This window comes from Hyperoodon ampullatus (genome assembly GCF_949752795.1).
Source record: "Hyperoodon ampullatus genome assembly, chromosome: 2".
Classification (NCBI taxonomy): Eukaryota; Metazoa; Chordata; class Mammalia; order Artiodactyla; family Ziphiidae; genus Hyperoodon; species Hyperoodon ampullatus.
Window position 1 is genome coordinate 116,873,101 of NC_136915.1, and position 10,370 is coordinate 116,883,470.

A 10,370-nucleotide genomic window follows, 5' to 3' on the forward strand; every position below is an offset into this window, starting at 1 on the left:
GAGATTCATGCTAATAGTTTCTGTGCCAATACCCTGGCTGCCACTCTGGCTGCTGCTGACTTTAAACTCAGTCCCACCCTATCTTCTCACTCCCTTTAGATTGACAGAGTTTCTTCAGTCTCTGAGCATGTTTACCATTATTAGTACAAGTATCAGGGTGTCTCCTTGGGATTGATGGAAGGGCATGATGAAAAACTCTTAAACCCTGGTAGCTTAACACTTGGACCTCTGACCTTCTTGTCACTATTATAGTTTTCCAAGAATGCTTATTGGCTCTGAGGACATGGAGGCCTTGAGTACCGGGAACACAGGTAAAGAATGTATGAGAGACACTGTGGACATTTAGAATCATGTATAATCTTTAAAATTGCATGTAGCCATGTACATAAATGAGTGCTAAGAGGTTACAGGGAAAGCGTGAATTGATGACAGACAGCTTCATTAAAGAGAAGTCTTATATTCAGTTTTACAGGGTGGGAGTAATTTGGAGAACTGTTTTATTTGATCATGGTTATCAGCTCTAGGCAGAACTGTACTTCACACACTAGTTTTATCAGCACTGCCCAGCTTGCCTGAGTCTCTTCTCAGTTATCAGATCTTCTTTTCCTGGACTCAGAAACTCCAAGAGATGCTTTATATGACCAAATTCTAAAGTCTCCCCAATTTTCAACAATAAAATTCATACGCTTACTGTGGATATTTTCGGAGTTCAACTTTCTCAGCCCATTTACCAACAAGGAAAAATATGTTAACTTTAATGTAAAACTAAGTTTTCCCATGGAATATAAGTCATCATTATTTTATTTTTAAAATTTTATTTTTGTTTCTCTAGAGTTAGTTCTCATTTTAAAAGGTCTCAAATGGTTGTCTCCTAAATGGGTTAAAATATTAAATATTGTCATCCAAAAAAACAGAAAGACCTTTTTGCAGTGAACTGTATCCACTTTAACTCTTATCTCTTCGGGACCTCTAAAGTTATTTGTCCCTTAACTCTATAAGGAAAATTACATAATTAAAGTTTACAATCCTATAATAAAAAATAAAACTTTTTTCCCTTACCATTATCTTCTCTCACTCTCCCTTACTTATTTTATTATTTTTCTGTTTTATTTATTTGGTATTACTGCATTGAATAAGAAAAAACAAAACCCATGATGTCTTCTTTAACAACAAACTTTGTAATTATAATTGAAAAAGACCTTGGGATAATGGAAAGTGCACTGGATTTGAAACTGAAACCATCTAGTCTGAAGACTCAATTCTACCATTTTATTATTTTTTTAAATTTTATTTATTATTATTATTATTATTATTATTATTATTATTATTATTATTATTATTGTGGTACGCGGGCCTCTCACTGTTGTGGCCTCTCCCGCTGCGGATTACAGGCTCCGGATGTGCAGGCTCAGCGGCCATGGCTCACGGGCCCAGCCGCTCCGCGGCATGTGGGATCTTCCCGGACCGGGGCACGAACCCGCGTCCCCTGCATCGGCAGGTGGACTCTCAACCACTGCGCCACCAGGGAAGTCCAACTCTACCATTTTATAATCAGATGAATATTGGAAATTTGCTTAAATTTTATTAAGTATATAATGGGAATAGTAATGACAAGGCTACTTATTCCAGAAAAATTTTATATGACTTAATTTAGATGGTTGATTAAAAAGCACTTGATTTAAATATACACAAAAAAGAATGTTTATTGTTATGAATAATACCAAGCACATATATTTCATTTACTTCAAGTCATATATTTTGTTCTGAATCAGAAATCTGAAGTGCTTATCTTTTACAGAATGATTTGCAATGTATCATTAGAAAATGCTATATAAAATTGCTGAACGTTTCCATCAGTAATAATTATCTCTGAATACAGCAACCCTTAAGGAAACCATATAAGCCTAAATCTTTACAAACTTTATAAAAATGGCACTTTTGGTGACATGGTCCTACTCAGGGAAGAAAGAGTACAACCAAAAAAATTATTTCTTATTAGAATAAAGGAAAGTAGGAGCCAGGACTAAACATTATTTCCTTTATAACCATGACTAAACTATGAAGTTTAATTCTTATATTTAAGGGATTAGATTCCCAAGATATCAATAAAATCCTATTAAACATGTAAATAAAGGCCAGTCATTGAAATTTAAGTGGATTATCTGTGACATTGCTTCATTTCACTATTAAAAATGACTCTAAGTGTAAATACACTATGTATCTTATCTTTATTCATTATCGCTGGTTCCCCTGCCATCCTCTGTTGAATATGTGAATAGCCTAAGTTTTCTATAACATAACTTTTTTATAAATTATAATTGTGTCAGGAGACAAAGAATGCCTCTGTTTATTTACTCTTTTAGTGAACCATTATTGAGCATTCCTCTGGGCAAAGAATTCTAACAGGCATGGGGAATATAGAGATGAACAAAATAAGGTACCTACTTTCAAAGAGTTCACAAACTAGAGGGCTCACAGAAGACATGCAAGCCATGACACAAGATAGAATAAAAACAATACTAAGTAGAAGCTCAAGAAATGTGTTATAGAAACACAAACAAAGAATGTTTCTTTCTTGTTTCAGCTAATTATAGCAGGAGATGTTTTGCCAAATCTGGCTCCCTGTGCACCGATGCCAAATAAAAATACAGAGTCAGAGAACTGGAAGATAAGAAATAGAGAGGATTTTTATATTCTTTGCCAGATAAAGAGAAGACACAGTAGGCTAACACCTGAAGAACTGTGCCCCCCTCCTTGAAGAATTGGAAAAGATTTTATACGTGGGGTTCATGGTCTGGGATAGGTGATAAGGATCAAAGTAGTGAAGGTCTTGCATTTCTTTTCTTGTGCAAATTCATGGCCAAAGCTGGCATCAGGCAGCTCAGCAACCTGTTCTGTTGTCACTGAAGTTATGGGTTGTGACCTTCTTTCTGAAATGAAAAGTGCTACAAGGGAGTGTAAGAGGAGAAGAAATGCCAAGTCCAAAGGGTAATTCATATGGAGTCAGAGAATAATCAGTTTTGTGAAGGACAAGTCTAGCTACAAGTGCTTGTTAGTAGTAACAGCTAAAGAATAACCAAGATTGCTTAACTCTATCAGGCCTGTTTATGTTGTTTCCCCAGCCTGTTCATCATTTCCTTATTTTCCTTGTTTATCAGAAAAGTCTCATTTCTATTTTTGCTGCAACAGTGTCAGGACAGAGGTAGAATTTTATGAGTCCTTCTGGATTCAGAGAATAAACGACAGGACTGCGTGAGTCTTTGCCCCCATTTTCTTTGTATTCTATGATTAATCAACCTCTGAGAACATTTCCTAAGTGAACAGAGATTGGATGGATAAATGTCCCACTTAGAGTCAATGCACAGAAAAAGTAAACACAACAGCAACACACTGAAAACATAAATACAGATACTGGCATAAATATACTTTGTTAATGAGTATGTCTTTTGTCTTATTTGATAGTAGATCAGCATGTGTGCACTTTTATGGCTTCTTTGATCTCTTTACTCCTTAGACTAGATAATTGAGTTAAAGGATGGCCATAACACTGCAAAGAGTGGGCTAATGGCTGTGTCCCAGGAAAAGGAATCCTTAGTAGAGAAGCACAGGGATATAAAGGCTACATTTCCAAAAAAATATCAAGAAAATAGTAAGGTGGGAAACATATGTAGAAAAGGCCTTTGGTTTCAGCCAACAGAACAGATAATGTAGGATTACTGCAATGATACAAACATAACCCCAAACCACAAGCAGTATAGCCGTGATGATCTCCACAGCATGTACAATTTCTACAACCTTGATTAAAATAATCTATCAGTGTTCATGCATGTCAGATTCAGGATGAGATCAAAGTTGCAAATGATATTTTGAATTTGATTTGGACCACAAAATAATAGTGTAGATATTCAAGCAATCTCAGGAAGTGGCATGAAGAAGCCACAGAAGCAACAGCCTACAGTCAGCTGAGTGTAGGGCTGAGGTGTTATGATTGTGGGGTAATAGAAGGGGTTGCAGATAGCCAGGTATCTGTCCATAGTCATGGTGGTGAGCTTGTAAACCTCAGAAATGACAAGAGAGTAAAATAAATACATATGCAGGAGGCAGTTAGTCAGAGAAATGGTCTTCTACTCACTGACTTGATTGGAGAGCATCTTGTGGATGACGGTTGTAGTATACCAGATCTCCAGGAAGGACAGGACACTGATGAGGAAATACATAGGAGTGTGGAGGTGGGAATCCAGTTTATTGAAAAAGAAGACCATAAGGGTCCCAATGATGATGAACAGGTAAATTAGGAGCAAGAGATAAAAATAAGAGTTCATCTTCCTGCAAATGAAAAAAAAAATCCAGTGAATATAAATTCAATCACTGCTATCTGATTTTTACTTAAAATCTTCTCAATGTGGGGCAGAAAAAGGAAAATAGAAAGGAAAAAGGAAGTAGTAATTGGATAATCAATTCATTCATTTATTATATTTTTATTTGTTCATTCAATTATTTGGTCAGAGCTTACTATGTTCCATGTGCTGTGTAATATGGTCGAATGAGAGGGATCACTTAAAAAGAACCAATATTCCAAATGCATAAATTGCTGTATTTCTCCTAGCTAGCCACACCATAAGATTCAGCTTATATAGGCAATTGCCTCTGTTACCCAAGAACACAACTTTATAATTAGCAGAATTGTCCCCTTTATATTTCCTTCACTTCTTTCCTCCATATCAGCCCCTCTCCTGCTCAGAATAAAGAATAAATCAGGGTTCAGCTCAAATAATACTTCCCATGAATTATTCTAGTCAGATTAAATTTTTCTCTCTGTGGTACTCCCATAGCAATTAATTTTGCACTTCCTATATCATGGCTAATAATACAGTACCTGTCTGCTTCTCCAATTCCTTTTTATACTCTATTTTAATCAGGTGTTTTACATGAACAAGTGCTCAGTAAACATGTGTGAATGTGGGGAGGTAGCCTTGCCCACCGGCACACTTAAGCAGTCATGGCTCCAACACAACAGAAAGGCATATACAGCCCATATATAGGAGACATCCTCGTAAGCTGTTGGTGAGACTGTAAATTGGTGCAAACACTATGGAAAACAGTATGGAGATTTCTCAAAAAATTAAGAATAGAACTAGTACATGACCCAGCTATTCCACTCCTGGATATTTAACCAAAGAGCACAAAAACTCTAATTTTAAAATATATTTGCAACCCTACCTTCATGGCAGCATTATCTACAATAGCCAAGATATAGAAGCAACCTGTGTCCATTGATGCACAAATGGATAAAGAAGATGTGATACACACACACACATACACACACACACAATGGATTATTAGTAAGCCATAAAAAAATGAAATCCTGCCATTTGCAGCAACATGAAGGAAACTTGAAAGTGTTATGCTGAATGAAATGAGTCAAATAGATAAAGACAAATAATGTATGATTTCACTCATACATAGAATCTTAAAAAAACAAACACAAGAAAGCAAAAAAACAGATACAGAAAACAGATTAGTGTTTAGCAGAGGGGAAGACTAAATGCTAATTGAGTTAGTTGGTGAGAGGGTAAAATGGTGATGGATGGTAACTAGACTTGTGGTGGTGATCTCTTTGTAGCATATACAGATGTTGAATTATAATGCTTTCCACCTGAAACTTACATAATAAAAAATATATGAATAGAACTGAATTGTATTGAAAGTGGAGAGGTAAGTAGCATATGGCTGAGCAAGTTGAATTCACAACTATGGCAACTTTGACCTGAATTTTGAAAAGTGAGAAAAAGTTTGTCATCTCCCTTTTTCCTGCAGATGAGCACAATAAATTCAGTTCTTCTCAGTGGGCATGTCCTATGTGGAGCAAACAAATAACATGGAGAAAGAAAATGATATATGTAATTGGAGTTGGAAAGAGTGTTTGACTACTTGATCTCCAATACTTTTTGGAAGATAGGGAATAAATATATAAATGAAACAAATGCCTTATCCCACTTAATGGAACCTTCATTCTTCCAGTTCTTTAGACCAAATTCTTTGGAGTCAAGCTTGTCTCCTCTCTCACACCCCATATTCAATCAGTAAGCAAATCAATTAGTGATACCTTCACAATATTTCTAGAAGCAACTACTTTTTTTTTAAATTACAACTTCTTTATTATATAGAGTTTTAGTACTTACTTATTGGACAACAGATAACATTTTAAAGAAAGAAACAATATAAATTATATCCCTCTCCTCAAGAATAGACCTAATATAACTGCTTCAGGAGTCTCTTCACTTTACATAACAGATATCCTAAAAGTTTATTGTGATATGATTTGAGGTCACTGGATGTTTTGGGCAGAAATTATTTCAAACAGAACCTGAGAGAAGTCACCTTGGCCACTGAAAGTCCTGGGAATGTCACAACAGCACTCTTGGTACAGTTGGAGAGAGTCCCCTATAGTCTTGAGGTATTATAGTAGTTTGTGAGTCATGAATTTAGGGACTCAGGTTTTAGGAGCCGAGTCAATGCCAAGGGCCCCATGATGCCTGGTGATATTTGAAGGAATCTGATTCTTAGGATTCAGATGTAGTGACCAAATGGACTTCTCATTCTAACTGTCAAAAGGAAACCAAATCCTGAATTGCTCTCTTGCTAGTACAGAGAAAAGGACACTGCAATGTATCATGGAATTCCACCAGGTTAGAAGGCTTTATATGTAGCCTATTTTAATGTTGGGTTTAATCCTGGGTTTAAAAACAAAACTCATAAAAATACATTGATTTCATTTACCATCTTCTCTCTTTTAAACCTACTACTCATAGGTGTACGACTTAATATTTGGAAATGGCAGGCCACATGATTCATCCTTTTAATTTAAAATAGTGTGTGTGTGTGTGTGTGTGTGTGTGTGTGTGTGGAGGTGTGTTTATTTAATTTATTTATTTATTTATTTATTTTTTGCATATAACCTATGCACTTCCTCCCATATACTTTATTTTTTTTTAACATCTTTATTGGAGTATAATTGCTTTACAATGTAGTATTAGTTTCTGCTGTATAAAAAAATGAATCAGCTATACGTATACATATATCCCCATATCCCCTCCCTTTTGAGCCTCCCTCCCACTCTCCCTATCCCATCCCTCTAGGTAGTCACACAGTACTGAGCTGATCTCCCTGTGCTATGCAGCTGCTTCTCACTAGCTATCTATTTTAGATTTGGTAGTGTATATATGTCAATGCTATTCTCTCACTTCTCTTTTACTTCACTATGTATGACAAACTCTAGGTCTATCCACCTCACTACAAATAACTCAGTTTTGTTTCTTTTTATGTCTGAGCAATATTCCATTGTATATGTGTGCCACATCTTCTTTATCCATTCATCTGTCGATGGACATTTAAGTTGCTTCCACGTCCTGGCTATTGTAAATAGTGCTACAATGAACATTGTGGTACATGACTCTTTTTGAATTATGGTTTTCTCAGGTTATATGCCCAGTAGTGGGATTGCTGGGTCATATGGTAGTTCTATTTTTAGTTTTTTAAGGAACCTCCATACTGTTCTCCACAGTGGCTGTATCAATTTACATTCCCACCAACAGTGCAAGCAGGTTCCCTTTTCTCCACACTCTCTCCAGCATTTATTGTTTCTAGATTTTTTGATGATGGCCATTCTGACTGGTGTGAGATGATATCTTATTGCTCTAATGATTAATGATGTTGAGCATGCTTTTATATCTTTGTTGGCAGTCTGTATATCTTCTTTGGAGAAATGTCTATTTAGATCTTCTGCCCATTTTTGGATTGAGTTGTTTGTTTTTTTGATATTGAGCTGCATGAGCTGCTTGTAAATTTTGGAGATTAATCCTTTGTTAGTTGCTTCCTTTGCAAATATTTTCTCCCATTCTGAGGCTCGTCTTTTGGTCTTGTTTATGGTTTCCTTTGCTGTGTAAAAGTTTTTAAGTTTCATTAGGTCCCATTTGTTTATTTTTTTTTAATTTCAATTTCTTCAGGAGGTGGGTCAAAAATGATCTTGCTGAGATTTATGTCATAGAGTATTCTGCCTATGTTTTCCTCTAAGAGTTTTATAGTGTTTGGTCTTACATTTAGGTCTTTAATCTATTTTGAGTTTATTTTTGTGTATGGTGGTAGAGAGTGTTCTAATTTCATTCTTTTACATGTAGCTGTCCATTTTTCCCAGCACCACTTATTGAAGAGGCTGTCTTTTCTCCACTGTATGTTGTTGCCTCCTTTGGAACCAACTACTTCTCAAAACATTCATACTGCAACCCTGGCCGTAGCCATCAACCCTTGCCTGGATTTTGCATAACCTCCAAAAGTGTCTGCTTTTGTCGTTGCCCTCTTTCAGTCTATCCTCAGCACCAAACTAAGATAAATCCTATTAAAAGGTAAATGAAATAATTTTGCTTCTCTGCCAAAAACCCTCCAATGGGTCCCACTTTACTCCAAATGAAAAGCAAAAGCTTTTACAATAGTCTTTTAGTTCTTATGTAATCTGGCCCAAGAAAACTTTTTCTGATTCATCATCTATGTCTCTACACCCACCCCAATCACTATCCACGTGCCACCTGGAATGCCCTTACATTAGAGTCTTTGCACTTCCATGCCCTCTACCTAGAACATTCTTCCTTGAAATATTCACATGCCTAGAACTTATTTTCTTTTACTTCTTTTGGCCATAATTCAAATAATACTTGCTGAGAGATGCCATTCCTGATTACCCTACTTAAAATTAATCACATTCCAGCCCCAAAACTCCTTATTTGCTAACCGTATCTTATTGTTTTTTCTCCCTACCATCTTTTACTACCATTTAAAATATAATTGCATTTTATTTAGATTATTGTCCACCATCCTTTCATATATAGACTCTGTGAGTACAAGGATTTTTTTTCTCTTTTTAAAATAGTTTTATATGTAATGCCTAGAACAACAATTGGTACAGAGTTGGCATGTAATTCCCTCTTTAGAATTTTATGATATATACCATTTCTATTCCTCTCAGGTTGCTGTTACATACAGAGCAAGTATCTTGAAATGCCTAAGACAGAGATAGCTCAAAGTCCCTATGGCTGATGGAAAAGATATATTTAGGTAACAATACTCATATTACAGAGGAAAGGTGGTGAAAGTGTTAATTGCATCAGGCTATGAATATTTGTAAATGAATAGGTTAGAATAGTGATGGGAGGATAAATTCTGAATTTATAAGTAAATTATCTAAGAAATTGTTTCCTAACTGTATAATGATCAACACTTTAAAACCTTCAGCCTGCAATTAAGTTTTAGATTGTTCATACCTACTTGGCCTAAGGTAAATGAATTTAAAAGAGTAACAAACACTCTCTTCTTCTAGGAATCTAGATGCTCTGTTTCAATAGGCAAACCTCTGAAAATCTATTATTCAAACTGCAGGAAAGTTAACAAGAGCAATATAATGTCAGCAACGGAACGGTAACTCATAGCATCTCCTCATTTTTGCACTCTTCATAGATGTGACAGTACAGAAAATCAGAAGTCATGAAGCAATTCAATAGTCATTTATTGAGGTCATTATTATATAGAGCCCAGTGCTAGGCACAGGGAGCAATGTACATATGAACCAATGACACAGTACTTCAAGTCTGATGTATTAATGATAATTCAAGGTAGAAAGCAAGCAGTGTCATAAGAGCGGTACAGATAAAGTACAATGAAACTTCAGAGAAGTTACTGCCCATTGTCTCTGGAGTCAGAGTGTTGGTATTCTTGTCCTTGTTTGGCTACTTTTATGGGTAAATTACTTACCTGCTCTTTGTCTCAGTATTTTCAACTGCAAATTAGAAATGATGAGATGACTCATATTGTAAGTATTAAATAAAGTAAGAGATGTGAAACACTATGTGCTCAGTACATAGAGAAAATAAATGTTAGTTATAATCAAAATAATTATTTATTCTCATTTTTTAAAGGGATTAATAAGTTAAATATGCTTATTAGGAGAGTTTAAGAACAGCACAGTCAGTAATGCTGAGCAATACTATTAAGTATTGCTGTGGTGAGAAAAGCATGGCAGTTTGAAGTCTGGACTCACTTTTTTTTCACTTGCTCTATCATTAACCAACTATGTGAACTTAAAAAGTCTGTTTGCTTCAATTTTCTTTTTCTTTTTTTGATCTGCACAATGGATGTGATAATATCAACTGCATGAGTTTGTTATGAGGATTAAGTGAGGTAATCCAGTGAAAACTTGGTTTATAGGCCATAGTTCTTATTAAAACCAGCCTCAAGTCCTCAAGCCCATGTTGGTTTGTACCAAAATATCTTCCTAAATTAAATGTAAGTAGAGTTCTAAAGGTATATAAATAAAGGTTAAA

The 10,370-nt window shown here is 35.5% G+C and overlaps 1 pseudogene across 1 annotated transcript; it reads right to left on the bottom strand.

Moving 5' to 3' along the window:
* Positions 1–3,466: 3,466 nt before the first annotated feature.
* On the bottom strand, positions 3,467–4,262 carry LOC307065238 (olfactory receptor 6K2-like; annotated as a pseudogene). The gene has a single exon. The product of its transcript is annotated as an olfactory receptor 6K2-like (transcript).
* Between the last annotated feature and the right edge of the window lie 6,108 nt (positions 4,263–10,370).